Below are 17,330 nucleotides of genomic sequence, written 5' to 3'. Positions count from 1 at the left end.
GAAGCTCCATTTGCCCAACACCAGAAACGTGCTTCTCGGGCAAAGGATCACATTTGAAAGGGATTTGTGTTCTGTGGCTGTAAACAGGAATGGGAAGTGCTTTCTGGGAAAGCAAGGAAAGGAAAAGAGGAAGAAAGAACAGGAAGACTTTTAAACTGGGAAATCCCAGAGGGATCAAAGACTGGCATCGCTTCGGTCTTCCCGTCTCCTTGGCCGTCCTGCGGGAAGGTCTCCCGGGGCCCATCCGGGGCCCAGAGGACCGGGCGAGCATCACCGCCCCGGGTGGGTGGGTGGGGGCTGTGCAGAGGCTCCCGCAGGGCAGGGAGGAGTTCACACCACCCCCACCCCAGCACGCAGCGCTGTCTCCGGGAGGGGCTCGGGACGAGGAGAGAGTTGCCATGGCAACCCATGTCTCCCGGTGCTGCAGGTTCCATAGTGCGCAGGAAAATTCTGAGCCGCCGGGCGGAGGGCGGGAGAGGGCAGGGCAGGCCTTCCGGCAGCGAGGCCCCGTTAATGCCCCCACCCCCGGATGACAGTGCCCAACTGAGCCCGGAGCTGGCCCCATGCCCCCACCAGCCTCCGAGCTTTATGAACCAGGGCTCCTGGGCCCCGAGGTGATGCGCCCTGGGTCCACTCGGGAGGGTCTGAGTCGCGGATTCACACCCAGCTGGCCTTTCAGTGTCCGAGCGCGTGGGTCAGAATCATGGGCGGCTACTGGGCCCCGCCACCCCAGACGCAGCACGAACCCTGCTGCTGGGCGTGGGCCCGGTGGGATGGCCTTGCCCGTGTCCTCCCAAACTCAGGGTCCAGGGAAGACGGGGCGCCTTGCTGGGCGTCACCAGCGCTGGCTCTGCGTCCAGCCCTCTCCCTAGCGGTGCTGCCTTAGCACATTCTGCACCTGGGGCCACGTGTGCGTACGTGTGTGCACATGGGGGTGCATGTGGGCCTACGTGTGTGCTCCTGTGGGTGCGTGGGGGTGCTTGCAGCCTGTGTGATGGGCAGGACGGTGTGCCCAGCACCCATAGGCTCCAACAGGAGCCCGACTCTCGGGGACGAGGGGACAGCCCTCAGCTCCCACAGGCAGGGGGTGGTGAGTGGCCGCCAGCACTTGGCGCTGTCCCTTCTCTCTGGTGTGGTCACACCAGTGCGAGTCCCTGGGCCCAGCGGCAGCTCCTCCACGCTGACTGCTCTGGCGTCGTCCTCACTGAGACGGAGAAGACGCACCGGATTGTCCCAGTTGTAGAGACAAAAAGGTCAGGTTTCATAAAAAGCTAAGCAACTAGTCCAGGCTACCTAGTTCAGACCACCTAGTCCAGACTACAACTAGTCCAGCCTACCTAGTTCAGACCAACTAGCCCAGGCCAACCAGTCCAGACCAACTAGTCCAACTAGTTTAGACTATTCCAGACTAAAACTAGTCCAAGCTACTAGTTCAGACTAACCAGTCCACACTAAAACTAGTCCAGGCCAACTAGTCCAGACTAAAATTGGTCCAGGCTATGTAGTCCGGGCTAACTAGTCCACACTAAAACTAGTACAAGCCAATTAGTCTAGACTAAAACTAGTCCAGGCTACCTAGTTCAGGCTAACTAGTCCAGACTAAAACTGACCTAGGCTAACTAGTCCAGGCTACCTAGTCCAGCCTAACTAGTCTACGCTAAAACTAGTCCTCACTAATTAGTCCATGCTAACTAGTCCAGACTACCCGGTTTGTAAGTGGCCGAACCAGGATGTGGATCAATCTGTGTGGCCGTGGAGCCTGTTCTCCTCATCCCGACACAAGGAGTCTCATTTATTGTATCAGGAATAGAGCCGTTGACCCAATCAGCGCTTTACATGTAAAGAACATTGGAAATAAATAACCTTCACCCCTCGACTGTAACATCGGCTGCTGGGAGGGCCGACGAGCCCCCGTGTCGCGTCTTCTCAGGCCAGGACGTCAGACGCGGGGGTCTCCTTCTCCACGCCCAAGGTCATTCACGGAGCTGGTCTGGTCCACAGGCGACCAGCGAGTCGTCCAGAAAGCTGCAGTGAATCCCAGGGTCGTGGGCTCTCCGTCCCTTCCTGCCGGCGGCAGGGGCACCTCCGGCCTCTCATCCCCACCCGGGGGACTGGCCTCTCCTTCTGCTCTCCGTGGGCACAGAGGGGTCACGGCAGCTCTGCCACCCGACGGTCCCCAGAGGGACCAGCCCCACAGGGTCTGCGGACCCCCGGGGCCCCCAAGAGCCAGCTGCTGTGCCACGGGGCGGGGAGGGGGGCGGAGACACTTTGCCTGACCCGTGGGACGGCCCCAAACCTTCCTCGGTCTTCAGTTGTCTCAGGGCCAAAGCACACATTTCGGGGAACAATGAAGCCACGATCTTTTCCCCTGGCCCCGGGCGCCGGCCTAAGCCTGAGATGCTTGCTGAGGCCGGCGGGTCCCGTCCCCACGAGCCCCAGCGCCGCCCGTCTGGGTGGTCCGGAAGGCGGGTCCTCATCGAGGGGCTCGTCAGCGCCTCTGCTCACCAGCAGCGTTGACGGGATCGTTCCTCCGGTGGAAGGCGGGTTGGAGCCTGCCTGTGCGCACAGCGGCTGGGAGGCTGAGTCCTCCCGTGCACAAGTCACAGGCCCTCCCCGGGGCTCGCACGCAGGAACGGTTTCGGGCGCGTGGAAACCTGTTTCTGGGGTTTCCGCGGGTCAGCGCCTCTCCACTGGCCGCACCGCACCCGCTGCCCTGGCCCTGCTGCCGCTCTGTGCGGCTGACGGGACGCTCCGTGCGTTTTGCCCGCATGGCAAAGTCTCCGCAGGGCAGGACGTGGGTACCAGAGAAGCCAGCAGAGCAGGGTCCCTGCGGACGGGACGGTCTCTCCCGGCGCCTGGCCCGGCTCCCAGAAGCGGTCATTCCTCCCCAGGGGCGTGAGGAAGCATCACCAGAAAGCCATAATTCTGACGAACCAAGAATCCGATGGCTTCGAGGTCTAGACTGAGTCCTCCTTGGTGCTTACTCTCCAACCTGAAGGCTGTCCGGGGGAAGCTGTTTGGAAATCCCGGTGTGGGCGTGCGTGGGAGCGACGGGAGGGGCCGCGGCCAGGCCCCGCAGATCGGCTTCTAGGCTCAGCCTGCGGTGAAGTTGCTCCGCAGGTTCAGGAGGGTTGCTCAGCGCCTGACCCCCGTTTCCAGGCTTGTGGAAGGAGGGTCCTGACGCCCAGCTCTGCCCCACCCCCACGGAAGTCCCGTGAGGCCGGCACATCCTACTGTTGCTTTTAAAATAAGGAGGCTGGATTCAGCAGTCTGGTCGACTTGCTGGAAGCCGCGCAGCGAGGAAGGGGGAAGGGTCTGAAATGCTAACCCCCGACCCGAGGCCTGCGTCCCTTTTCGCGCGTCTCTCGGCTCGGCCACCCTGCCGCCTGGCCCGAGGGTGCACCGGCCTTGGTGACCTGGTGCTGGATATAGGAAGCGTCTGCAGGAACACACACTGTGTCCAGAGAACCGGGTGTGGGCGAAGGGCCAGCACAGGACATTCCCCTTCTGCACCCGAAGGCTTCTGTTCAGGCCGAGACCGTCATTCCTGCCCGCAGGAAGCTAACGTCCGGACCTCCCTGAAGCCAGCTTAAAGGTCACGCCCGACACATAGAAATGGGAGGAATCGAAATGGCTTTTGTGTGAGATGCGGTGTTGGTGGAAACGACAGCTCTGCACACGGCGCGTGGGACAGGTGGCCAGCCAGGGTGACGTGGGCACCGCCGTGGGCCGCCCGAACTCTCGGGGGACCCAACATCAAGATATGAGCTGGTGTGGCAGGGGCCTGAGAAGTCGGGGGCCCGGGGTGGCTTGGCTCTAGGGACGCGGGGAAGAGCGGGGCGCGTTGCTCAACGGCGCCGGCACTGCTCTGACCCACACGGTGCGACTGAATACAAAATGCCTGTTTCTATTATGTTCTCATCTTAAAACACATGTCATCCAAAAAAGGCAAGAGAACTGAAGCAGGAATTCAAGATAGTTTGAAAAGGAAAGAAACGACAGAGAATAGGACGATCAAAATATGCCAGTTGGGAAATGGTTTCGTGCTGGAAGGTGGGGAGGCGAGGGTGGGAGCCGTCGCCGGGGACCAGGCGCCGCGCGTGATGGGCTGACGGACACTTTCGGTGGGTGATTGCAAGCCTGATTTGCAAGTCTGATATAAGTATTTTAAAATTGTACCATATTAGACGAGAGGGGAGAGAGAGAGAGAGAGACATATTAGGAAAATGGAATCCTTTTATCTTTGAAATATTTTGATCTTGGTTGTTGGAGTTTCCCACATGAGAAGTTGTCTTTCATTCATTCAGTGTTGGAATCGGGTCAGAGTTTCGCTGCTGATTGGGTTTGCCTGTCTGCTTCACGCCTCCCCCTCCCGGTCGCCCGGCCTCCTTCTGGCGGGAGCCCCGGGTGACCCGCCAGGCTCGCCCCGGTGCCTGCCACCCTCTGGCCTCAGACCTTGTTCCTCATTAACAAATCCTCACATCGATTTTTCTGGCCACCAGGTGCTATTCTGAGCACTTGGCAAACACAAGCTCATTAATCCTCATAATGAACCTGCAGGGGGATGCGGCATTGCCCCACTTTGCAGATGGACCCAGAGAGGGGAGCACCCGCACAAGGGGACTCGGTGTTGGGTGGCCCGGCTGGGGTCCGGGGCCGGGAAGCCTGGCGGTCAGCGCTGCTGCACCTGCTCTCTGCTCCTGCGGCAGGAGTGAGCCACGGAAGCCTCCCCACCCTCCAGACGTTGGAGGAGGCCAAGTCCTGAGGCTTCCTCACCTGCGCAGGTTATTTTTTTAGAGAGATTAACCGCCTCTAGGTCCTTGAGGGGGCTCTGTTAACGTACCTGAAACATCCCGACTGCATTAAAAAATTTTTTTTTCTAAAGAATACAAATAGATTCCAAATACCTGCAATGAAACATTAACCCCCAAATTCAAGGATTTCTACTAGCCTATGTGACTCATGCCATTTGATGTCCCTGGGGAATTAAAAGCCAGAGACAGGCATCCTTCAGCGGCAGGAACCGTCGTGACACGAAAGGGGGAGAAACAGAGCTAACTCCGGGGAGAGGGCAAAGCTTCCTGCTGCTGCAGGTCTGTTCTGATGTAGGGAAGGTGCGGTGGAGCCAAGTCCCTCTCCCTCGGCGAGGCCAGGATGAATCACAGGGATGAAGGGTTGGATGAGGAGCTCTCAGAGGCTCCCGGGGGGAGGGCGAGTCTGGCGCGGTCCCGGGGGCGCAGGCATGGGCAGGGAGTGACCTGACCCCTGCCCAGCGGGTCTCGGGGTGCCCGGACTGCACACACGGGGGCCTTGCTCAGTCGGGAAAACTAAGCTGAGGATATCACACGTTGCATTTTAAACAAGCAAAGGCAGAAAATCCAACACGTAGAAATACCTACTTCCTCGGGCGCTGAGACCGTGTGGAGAAGAGCGAGTCCTGGGGGCCGCGTGGCCGCGGGAAGTCCTGACCGAACAGCCTGAAGCCGTCTACCCTCTGCAGTCTCGCTCGGTCTGGGGCGTGGGGGGCGGGATGGCCTGTGACGAGGAGGGTGTCGGGGACACCGCATGTGCTCCGGGGACGCGGAGAAGCCACCAGCTGCCCGGCAGAGGGGGAGGGTGGGCCGGCCTCTCAGGGGTCCCCGGAGAGAGACCCGGGCCCTGCATGACCGCATGTGCCTCCTTTCCTTCCACGAACAGCCCCGGGGTCTTGAAAACATGTAAAATCCAGGTTTTGCTCCAAGAAGAGTTTAAAATGTGCTTAAGTGGATGTAAGTCGATGTAAGTGGACGTAGCAGGACAGCGGGCCGGTGCTGCTCCCCAGGCTCGGCCGTCAGGTGCGGCCGCGGAGCCATGTGCTCCCTCTGTCCTGCGCTCGTGCATCAGACGGTCCTGAGTGGGGGACGCGGCGTGTGTTGGGCGGAGCAAGGCCCGCGCTGGGCCGCCTGCACCTGCCGCCGTGTTTGCACCTCCGTGCCGCACAAGCACGTCGCGGGCCGGTACCCAGATGGCGGTGTTGCCCACTGATGCTGCGCCTGGGCCGCTTCTCCGTCCCCACGATAGGTTGGCGCCGCCTCCTTCCCACCTGGGGCTGGGGACTGTCCAAACTGCTCCTTCCAGGCCAGCTCGCCCACCGCCTCCCTTCCCAAGGGGCGGACTGGACCCCGCAGGTCGATGGTGACCCCCCAACAGCCTCCTTCAGACTCGGGGGCTCCCGACAGGGTCGTGTCGTGCAAGCAAATGAATCTGACTCTTCCATGGAATCATGTACGCAGATGCCACAGGCTGAGGACCCGGGTCACGTGCTCGAGGAGCATCTGGTCTCATCATCACGACGGCGGCGACCAGAGACGCACAGCGGGTGGTGGGGAGGTCGCTGTGGGAGGACCCCACGGAGCGGCCCGAGGCCTGGGGCAGTGCTGACCTTGGCCGCCGCGGGCCCCGGCGGAGGGCAGGAAGGTCCTCCCCAGGGACTGTGCCTGTGCCACAGGGTCGGCTGGTTTTTGTACCATGACCTGTGGGTGTATTTTTAAATGATTATTTTAGGAATTAGGAAATATGCAATTTCCATCCCTGAAGCCCCGGGGGCAAGAGTCCGCAGATCCATGACGGTGGCCTTTGCTTCCCGTAAGAGGTAAGACCAGGGCGCTTCCCCGTGGAGACACGGCTCCGGGTGCCCCTCCCGGGGGCCAGGCAGCTGGCAGCACTCGCGGGGAGCCGGGCGCCCCTCCTCGCAGCAGCCGGTGGACGCCTCCCGCCCCGGACTCCTTACGGAGAGATGCTCCTTTGAACTGTTTCTTGACCTTCTAGCAATGCGTCCCGAGCCCGGCCTGACGCGTCCGAGGATTCCGTCCAGGAAAGGGACGCGGGCCCGACCGCGGTGTCCCGCCTCTGTGGTGACGCCCTACAGAGCACACATCGCTGGGATCCTGTCTCGGTCCCTACGGCCTTACGCTGTCTTCGCAGGTCAGGGGGATGGTTGTGGTTTTTGAGGTTCAGGGCAAGCACCTGTGGGTGAGGGTTGCAGGGGCTGCTGCTATGGGTGCCTCGCAGGCTTTCCCCAAGGGCAGGGATGCTCTGCGCCAGCGTCGGGGCCACATCTCTCAGCGGCGCTCACGTCCGGGAGGCAACCAGGGCATCGGGGCCCGTTGTGCCGACTGTTGGAGCAGGTGCACGCCCGGACGCTGGGCTGCGGCCCCATTGCAGGCGGGCTGAGCAGGGCTGTCCTTTTTCTTTGTCCGCACTCGCTCCTGGAGGCCGTACTCGCTCCTGCGGCCTTGAGGCTTCCACGCCGTCCCTCCGAGGAGGAGCTCCGGCCCTGCCTCCCCGTCGCCCCACGGACACGCGACTCTGCACACCCCGCATGGACGCCGGGTGGGCGGCTCAGACACGCTTCCCACCGGGCACGCCCGACTGTCCCCTGAGACTCGTCCCCCGTTTTAGGAGAGGGCAGCCCCTGGGCGCCTTTGGGCGGGTCTCTCGCCCAGGCTCACGCCCTCGGCCCATGTCCTGTTCCTCCCGTGAAGCCGACTGCCCTGCTGCCGAGACACCCGGGATCTGGCTGTTCTCGTCCCCTCCGTGCTCTCCAGCCCAGGCCGCCATCGGGACCTCCCGCCTGCCCCCTGCTGCTGGGGCCATGCTGCAAGCGGTCCCCACATGCCAGGTGCAGTGACTGGAAGCATGTGTCAGACCCCGTCAGGAGGGACCCCAGTGTCCTGCGGGGTCCCTTGCGCCCTCGTAGGGTCTGACCCCTGCAGCTGCTCAGCTTCCTCCTCTGCTCCTGCCCTGACCCCCCGCCCCCGGCGTCCCTCTAAGTGTGCGGGGGCCGTGCTCACCCTGTTGCCCCGGGGGCCAGCCATGGAGGGGCACCGGGACTTGGTTTGGGGCCACGTGCGGGAGACCAGAGCTGTGGTCCACGCAGCAGGAGCTTACATGCAAATCACGGCGAACAGCAGAGCACCTTTGCCTGTTGCCATTTTTTAAAGCTTAGAGAAGAGTCCCTGCGTTACCGTCTACAAAACAGACTGCATGCACGTGGCCTGTGTCGTCAGGCTTTGCAAGCACTTTCCCTCTTCGATCCACTTACGGCGGTGGTGGCTCTGTGAGGGGTCTGCCCAGGTCGCCCAGGTCCCAGCCCCAGGGGGACGGCACCCTGGTGAGGCCTGCATGCTTCCGAGGCCTGGGTTCCCGGGGCCGGGGTCACTGTGGTTCCTTTTTGCTTGTGGGACGGAAGCTGCACAAAGGCCTCCCACCCCAGCAGCACCGTGCAGCTGTTAAAATAAGAGTATCCAACCCACATGTCAAGCAAACATCAGGCTTCAAGATCCCAGGTAGACTGTGGCTCATACGAGCAGTGGAGACCAGGAGGACAAGTCCTATTTCTTTTCTTTCCTCTTTCAGGTTTGGGGGCTCATAGTTAGGAAATTCTCTGTCTTGTTAAGAGCACACTCCTCCCCTCTTAGATAAAAGGGCACCCACGTTCCAGTAGGAGGTGATTTCATGCGTCCCCTGTATTTTTATCTTAATGGAATGAAAGTATGTCATAGGGCAGCCCCGGTGGTGCAGCGGTTTAGCGCTGCCTGCAGCCTGGGGCTTGATTCTGGAGACCCGGGATCGAGTCCCACGTCGGGCTCCCTGCATGGAGCCTGCTTCTCCTCTGCCTGGGTCTCAGCCTCTCTCGCTCTGTGTCTCTCATGAATAAATAAAATAAAATCTTTAAAAAAAAAAAGTACGTCATAAGTAGCCCCAGTACGTGACCACAGAGGGAGACGATGGGGAGTACACACCGTGGGAGTGGGAGACAGGCATCCCCACACCCACGCAGGGACCCCCACACCCAGGGCCCGTGGCCCCAGGCACCCGGGCGTGAGAGCAGAGGTGGGGGCTCTCTGTCGGCCTGGACAGTGAAGATTGGCTGGAACAAGTCGCCTACTTGTGTCCTGGATCGCGGCAAGTGCATTATAACGACGTCCCCCGAAAGCAGACGCTGACGATAATTGGGGCCAGGGAAGGGCCGAGGCTCACCTGCGCGTGGCGAGCTCTCCTCTATAGGCAGGCTCATTAACGGCATAAGCAGAGTTGAAAGAGAAATATTTAAGATACTAATGGCAAACAGGCTTCTAACAACTTTAAAGCCCCAAGTATTAATAATGCACGTGCTAATTATAAGCCAGGTTTATTTAGTCCCTAAAGAAGGTGGCCTAAGGACCTCTCTTTGATAACACCTGCTTAATCAAATTTGAGTTTCTGTACAAGTTTGAAAGTAATAAAGTTGAATATATTTTTAAAATAACCATGACAGACTTTCTCCTGCCTGAGAATGAATGTTACTCTAATGATCCCCAGCAGCGGGGTCCGTGCAGCTTGCAGGTCCTACTCCATTCTGGAAATAGGTGTCCTGCGAAATTTGTGTCGTATTTAGCCTTAATCGATCTACACATGGCATTAGATTCCAAAAAAAAGAGGTCAGTATGTAAATTTAAAAAGATCGCCCCACTTGCCTATGGCTTAAAAATGAAACAAGAATGTTGACCAGATGCTAAAAAAAAAAAAAGAAAAAAAAAAGCTTTTTAGTTGTAGGAATAAGATATTCCTGAGTGTTTATTAGGATAAAGGATAAAGTAAAAAATATATATAAAGGAGCTGGGGGCTGTACGCGGCGCTGTCCGAGAGGGACGTCCACTGGGCCCCCGTGACCGCTCCAGTTAGAACCAGCACAGGGAGCGCCCCGAGAGCCCATTTCCCGGCCGCAGGGGCGCGGGGGGCTGCGGCTGCCGAGCTGGCCGTTGCGGGTCTCGCGCGTTTCCGCTGCCCCAGCGAGTTCTGCTGCACGGCCCCGTGACACTCATTCCGTGAGGCCAAATTACACTTCCATTTTGATTATTAGAAACTATTCGCACTGAACGCTTTTTTTTTTCTCTCCCCTAAAAGAATCAGATAAACCTGGGATTTCTCCTGTCTTGATACGGGATTTCTTCCCATATTCACGGACCCTCTTTGAAGCCAGACCGCGGGGCTCTGTTCCCTAACCGCGGTACAGAAGCGCCTGTAGAGCCTGGAGACGACACAGACCACGACACGGATTTCACTCGCACCAGGCACTTGGCTCCTCCTGTGAAACCACAACAGAAGAACACGAGGGACGAGGTGTGATTTCCTACGAACTGTCGCTCCTGGAAGATCACAGCCCACATTTTGGAATAAAGGCTCGGACAGGTGAGGTTGCGAGCGGTTCCGCTCCCTGGTCCGCCTCGAGGCCCCGCCAGCCCTTCGGAGCCTGTCCCCAAGCAGGAGGGAAACCACAGAGAGTGGTTCTGTCTCCTGAAATTGCCGGGGAAAGAAAAAAAAAAAAACACGCCCTCCCAAATCCCTGTCAATAATTTCCCGAAGGGAACATCTACTTTATTTCCAATTTTGTTCATTTTGCTCTAGGGAACTATAAATTAGTGAAGTGTTTGCTGAAATAAAACCTCAAATTTACAATTAAAGGCTGATGTAACCCAGTCTTTCCCAGCCAGGGGTTTTCCCCGAAGAAGCTGGCTTCTCGCGCAGCTCAGGGTCTGGGGGTGATGCTGGGGGGAGTCCTCACTCTGAATCTCCCCCGGGGAGCCAGGGAGGAGAAGAAAACGGAGCCAAATTCCCAATAATTACAAGAGGCCAAATTTAACCAGATATAACATACGATGAAGACTCAGAGGGTTCAGTGTCTTCGTAAAGGAAACACGCCCAGGTTCCAACCCCGGCCTCGCCTCGCAGACGACGACAGACGCAGACACTCACAACCTACGCGTGTGAGCACATTGTAACATATATTACACACACATATATTTGCAAATATATTTTAAATACCTTTAAAACTGCAATGTTAAGAATTGCAAGGAGAATATTGTTTTTCTCTGTTCATATGCACCAAATACGCTGCGTATTTTATAAAGAGAAGTAATTCTAATCCGGAGGTAAAAAGCATACATTTTTTTCAAAGGATAATTTTTGAATAATTTGTATTTTATCGTTGATTAGATGACAAATTACTCTTTGTTCGGAAATAAGCAGTATCGCTCATGCTTTCTGAGGTCTGATTAAATGTCATTTCAAGATGGGGGAATGAATGCTAAGAAAAATTTCATAGGGAACCTCTTCCTAGGGCCTCATTCTGGATTTAAAGATACCCACCCTCCCCGCCCCCCACCCCGGGTTTGTGACAATAAAAGGCATAAAACCCTCAAAGTCAGTTGTGATGACCTCGCACATTAGGGTCCCCACCCCGGGAAGGATGCGGGGGTCCCGACTCTGGTCAAGCACAGCACAGCCCGAAGCCACAACACAGCAAGCGTAGCCGGGAGGACCACAGACCAGGCCGGTGGCCGGTGAGCCACACAGCAAGCCCCCCAGTCGCTGGCGAGGAGCGGGCTTTGCTGCCCACAGTTAGGCCCGTTGCCTGAGCCGGGCCTCCGAGCGAGCCCAGGCCCCGAGACCCCGAGACCCCAAAACCCTGCCTGCTGGCCCCGCGCCCTCCCTGCTGGCCCCGCGCCGACCGCCTGTGCCTTCCCTTCACCCCCCACCCCCCTGCTCTGGATGCGACGCTTTCTCTGATCTTTTTGGTCTGTGTTAAAAGATACCCTGAGTTCCTTGAGGACGGACGGCGAGGACAAGCAACAAGCGACTGAATGAACTAGCAGGGCTTGTGGTTCCCCGGAGATGTCACAGTTCGAGCTTCCATCCAGAGTCCCAGGGGGTGTCTGGGTGGCCCCGTCCGCGGCTGCGGGTGAGCACCAAGTGTGGGCACAGACCGGCGTGGGGCGACGGGCTGCAGAATACACACACAGCTGGGCCAGCGAGGAAGGGGCGCGCACATGCGGGGGCCGAGGGGCTCCCCAGACCTCCTGACCAGCGTGACCGCGGCGCCGTTTCCTGTTTGAGTTCAAGGGTGCGTGAAGTCCTCCAAAGCTGGAGGCTTGCTGAGTTGGGGTGAATGAAAGTCCTTATTTCTGGGACATCAGAAAAAGTCATGGATACAAAGTCATTGAGGAAGCATCCGATTCACGGGTACGTCCTCCTCTGAGCTCTGGTTAATCCATAAACTCCGACATGATAGGGCCACGGGGTTCCTGTGTGTGCATGTTACTGAACGTCTACTCTGTGTCTGCTCCCGGGACCGTCCCATTTCAGGGACCGGGACCTCGAGGCCCAGAGGGCTTTACCGTGCTCACCCCTGACGGGACAGACTCGGCTCTTTAGTGTATTTTGCACAAGGAACTTAGAAAAACAGGGTGTCTAGGTGGTTAAACCTCACCCCACACCTCCCTCGGATGCCCTCAGCCTGATTTTTTACTCTGAATTTTTCTGTAACGTGCACCAAACCCGAAAGACACTGAGACGTAAACGGCCCAAGCGCAGACCACCCGCCCTGAGGGTCACCTGGCACTGGGGAGCCCCACGGGTGCTTCTGGAATGCACGGATCACGTTATCAAGTGGGTGGGACGCCGAAGGTTTCTTTTGCTTTTGCTCCCGGTTGGTTTGCGTGTGGACACAGTGAGGTGAAGTTGCTAACATGTGACCCCGAGTCTGAACACCGGAGACGCCACGCCCGCTTAATGATGTGGGTGTAATGCTGACCACCAGGAGGACGGGCTCACGGCAGGGGCTGAGCTAGAGCGGCCGCAGCCGAGGACGCGGCCAGCGAGGCCCACCCTGCGGTGCTGATGGTGGCGGCGTCAGGGCTCCAGAGACAGAGGGAAGCAAAGGCCTTTCTGGTCTGGTGACCCTTCCCCGGATGGGAGTCTCCATGAGCCGGGACCTGAGGAGCACAGCTTCCTGGACCTGTCATTTATGTGAGTGGTCGTCTTTGTGTTCACCCATATGTGTGGTCACCACGTGTGTTCATCCGTGTGCATGTCCATCCATGTGTGTTCACCTCTGTGTTTACCCATGTGTGTCTATCCGTGTGCATGTCCATCCATGTGTTTGTTCATCCATGTGTGTGCTCACCATGCGTGTTCATCCATGTGCATTCATCTGTGTGCACATCTATGTGGGTATCCACCCCTATGTGTGTTTATCCGTATGTCCATCCATGGGTGTGTTCATCCAGGTGTTCATCCATGCATGTGTCCATCCATGTGCATGTTCATCCAAATGTGTGTTCACTTGTGTGTTTATCCGTGTGCATGTTCATCCATGTCCGTTCATCTGTGTGTTCATCCCTGTGTGTATACCCATGTGTGTTCACCCATGTGCATGTTCAGTCTGTGTGTTCATCCGTGTGCATGTCCATCCATGTGTGCTCACCATGTGTGTTCATCTGTGTGCGTTCATCTGTGTGCACATCCATGTGGGAATCCATCCCTATGTGTGTTTATCCATGTGTCCATCCGTGGGTGTGTTCATCCGTGTGTTCATCCGTGTGTGTTGTGTGCTTGTATGTGACTGGAGTCATCCTCAAACACTCATTTTAGAAGTCTTGCTTTACTGTGCTTACCTATGTTTCTTATATTTCACTTATTTTACATCAGTCCTACTTATTACAATAAAATAAAAAATCCACGTGCAACAGGATGTATTTCTTAGGATATTTTAAAAACATGCTACGGAGCGGGCCTCATGAACCTTCTATGGTTGTTGCAGCCTATGTGCTGAGGTAGGCTCCCTGGGGGACCTGGGGGACACACGATGTCCCCTGGGTAGCGGTGCCCGGGGGGGGGGCAAGCAGCCCTGGGCTTGTTCTGTGTGTAGACGCCGCGTCCGGGGGCACCGGGAGGGGAGAGCGGCCGTGTGTCTGGCTGTGGCGGCCCAGCGCCTTCCAGCCTCCATCACCGAGGCTCACCCCCCCGGCTACCATCTGGGCAGGTGCTGTGGCGAGGGGAGAAGGCGTCCGTCCGAGAGTGTCACTGCCCCGCACAGCCTGTGGGTCCACGCTGAGCCACCTAACCACCCACCCCGCGGCGTCCACACCCAGAAAACAGCCTGACCCCACCTGCGCGTCTCCCCGAGGAGGCGGCGCATGCAGAGGCCCCTTGTAAACTGTCACTCGCCCTCCGAGTGGGACACCCCAGCTCCTCAGGGTGCCCCGCGGGGTGTAGGGGGCTCCTGCCCCCCGGCCCTGCCCCCGCCGGCCACACGCATCCCAGCTCCCGCTCTGCGTTCCCAGCCGCCGGGACTGTGCACAACAAAATGAATTTGAGAACCGGAACGAGGGGTCCTGGGAGCAGTCTTTGAAGGGGAACACGGCGTGCGACGTGCCTGCCCCCAGTGCGGAGGGCCACAGCCCCGCCACCCCTCCCGACACCCAGAAGCGGGGCTCACTCAGCGGTGGCCGCCCCTCCAGATAAGGACGCGGGCCCCCCCGCTAAAGGAGCCCGGCCCGAGTCGAGGGCAGCGCTAATTCACCAAGTCCTGTGGATTTACTATTGTAAAGCGTGAAGGCGAAAGATTAGAGAAATGAGGATTATGTCTAAGAGCTGGTGTGCAGTGAAAGTGGGTGAACTTCCTGCTTGGTGAACAACGGGAGCTGCCGGATGAGCCGGCTCCGTGAGATCCTGGTAAATAATCCTCCTACTGCCTACGAAAATAAGCCCTAGCAAATTCCAGAAACAAGGAGCTTTTAGAGCAAAGTCATATTGAGGCCCAAGGTCAAAATTTTTAATTCTTTGATTTAAATAAATGTAGCCAAGTTAAAAAAAAGAGTGTTGGGGCACATGTCGCTAAAGGCCGTCTGTGTCTCGGGTGAGAGTGCCCAGGACAGATGCCCGAGGCTCCAGGGTCCATGGGAGCCCTCCAAGGGGCAGAGAGCCAACACGTAGGGCCCCCCCGTGGTAACGACACCCAGGTTCAAAGGCCAAGGAGTAAAGGTGGAGCCATCCTCTGCTGCTCCACACGGAGCTCACTGGCGGCAGGAACCGGGCTGCGTGAGATAAAGATCCGAATAATAAAGAGGTATCTAAATTTGGCCAACCAAAGTATAAATGGAAGCCAATTTGGGGGCCCGTTTTTAGAGCTAATTGCCTCTGATTGAAATCGGTTTTGATTTGGCTTAAATTGGAGCCTCAGATGGCTAAAGCACCTACATCATGCCCGTGTCTACAGTGATGTCTGGAGGCAGGAGCGCTCCTGGCAGGAGGACGCGGTTTCTCATAAAAAAAAAAAAAAAAAAAAAAAAGAGGATGGCAACCCTGGGAGGTGACTTGCAAGCTCTTTCCCGTCGCTCCTTTCAGGTCACCTTAGCAAACGGAATTTTTAGAGAAGAAACCTCCCCCTTCAGAATCAGCTCTTGTTGGGCAGACAGTGTCTTCCCAAAAGACCATTTTAAACTGAGCGGCGCTCTCCGGGCCTCCCCCAACCCGCAGGGCTCTGGCCCCGGGGCCTCAGTGCGTGTCACGCTCGGACCCGCAGGGCGCGGGGGAGGAAGGTTCACAGGACATGCGTGTGACACACAGCACATCAACCCGGATTGGTCTGCTCGCCGCGCCAGCTTTCCTGGCCTGCCTGCTGCTTCCCTCCGAGCCCCTGAACGGTGTAGTCTACACCACATGGGCCAGGGACCAAGGAACGCGGTAGCTCCGGAGTTTGAATGGTATTCACGTACACACTGAATTTTAATACATTTTCAGCTCACATATTGTACATAGTTAGGCATAAAATTATCCACTTCTTTTTAAGAACATCCCAAATGTGTTGCCCTGGGTAAGATCAGAGTAAAATGTTATCTCAGGAAGTTTAAGAGGGTTGAGGATCCAAGACCAAGACTTTATCCGGCACAACTCATCTATCGGTGATCAAGAACGTCCTGTTAATGGCCCACTATAAAAATCCAGTGTTAAATGTGACAAGAGGGATATTTCCAGGAAATTCCACAATAGAGAACTTTTTTTGGAGGTTACCGGGACCCCCCCCCCCCCCCCGTCTAATATGTCCTTACGAAGAAGTCGAAATTGTTCATCTACAACGAATAGTGTGATTTCACTCTGTCACATGAGCGGCTGCTGCAGCAGGGATTGCCCAAACCTCGAGAAGCATCTACTGAGAAGGGCACACGTGGGACTATTCTAGAGAAAGCAGCTGTAGATCTTTATGGGATCAACCTATGCTCCCATGCAGGAAAAACCACCTAAAAGGCCTTCGTGACTCTGATTAAAGGTAACAACAAATAGAGAGTTCTCATCAATTAAGAGGTTAAAGGAAAACAAATGTTGTAATCTATGGTTTCCTCCGTTCAGAAAGACTCATCATCAAGTAAAAAGCAGTCATTTAAATATCAGACTTTTTAATAGCAGACGTTTAATTGGAACCTGTAGCTTCACCAATAAAAAGGGACCATTTCGGAAAATTGGTCAAGTCTAGATTTCTCAGAAAGGATCAATCAAAACGGGATTGACTTGTTGCAAAGACAAGTTTACAAATGAGTATGGCTTTTAGATCAACCACGATTAGGAAAAGGCCACCCCTCTCCGAAGACAAGTTCTCCCATCCAGGAAGAGGCAGGATGGAGAGAATGGACCACTCCAGCACTGCCCTGGAGGACGCGAAGGCCAACCACCTCCCGCTGAAGATGTGGATGGTGAGGACCATCACACCATCTTCCAAGATGATGAAAGAAGAGAAGAAGAAAGTGCTGGAACCGGAGAAGTGGCAGCTCTGCTTGGAACTTCGAGTCAACACCAACTTCTAAGCCCAAAGTCAAGGGATGAACACCGGCAACAGCTAGACCCCCCAGAAAACTACTCTGGTCTCTGGGGGTGTTGAGATGCTAACCAGTTAGAAGCAGTCCTAGATACCAGTTGCACAAAGGCTACGTCTTGGTGACGGCTGGCCTGCTGGAACTGGACATATGCCAAACTTTTGCAAAGTGCTCCTCATCAAGAAATTCAAAGGAAAGTTGCCATGGTCTGATGTGTTGGCCACGTCCCAAGTGCAGTTAATCACATTTGATCGTGAGGGAAGTATGGGTTTAAGCCATGAAAAAAGATGTCTTAACAAAGTGGGTTGAGTTGTTCTTGCTAAGTCTGTCCGCTTTGAGGTTCTAAAAGCTATTTGTCCATTAGGCACTGCGTGGATGACACTACAGACTTTAAGTAAGAGGATGCCCTCCGGGTGTGTACACGCCATGAAGAAAACGCCAAGAGTCTTGTGATGGAAGGGCTAGTTCAGGAGGTCACTGAACATGAGCAGGTGATCTATGGCGCTAGGGCCTTGGACAGGGATCCTGTAAAAAATGACATGATGTGAAACAGAGCCCTAGACTCCGAGACAGCCCTGGCCTATCGCAGCGGGATGGGATGTGGGGTGGAATCCTTGGGAAGGGAATCAAACAGGGTCTCGAAGGAGCATTTTTCCCTCA

General features: G+C 56.5%; 1 protein-coding gene across 50 annotated transcripts in view; it reads right to left on the bottom strand.

The window, feature by feature from the left end:
* Positions 1-17,330, bottom strand: part of MYT1L (myelin transcription factor 1 like) — a 409,061-nt gene that overhangs the window by 42,219 nt on the left and 349,512 nt on the right. The window lies entirely within an intron of this gene.

The sequence above is a fragment of the Vulpes vulpes genome, chromosome 8, assembly GCF_048418805.1.
Source record: "Vulpes vulpes isolate BD-2025 chromosome 8, VulVul3, whole genome shotgun sequence".
In the NCBI taxonomy this organism is placed as follows: domain Eukaryota; kingdom Metazoa; phylum Chordata; class Mammalia; order Carnivora; family Canidae; genus Vulpes; species Vulpes vulpes.
This window is presented reverse-complemented; position numbering and strand designations above follow the sequence as displayed.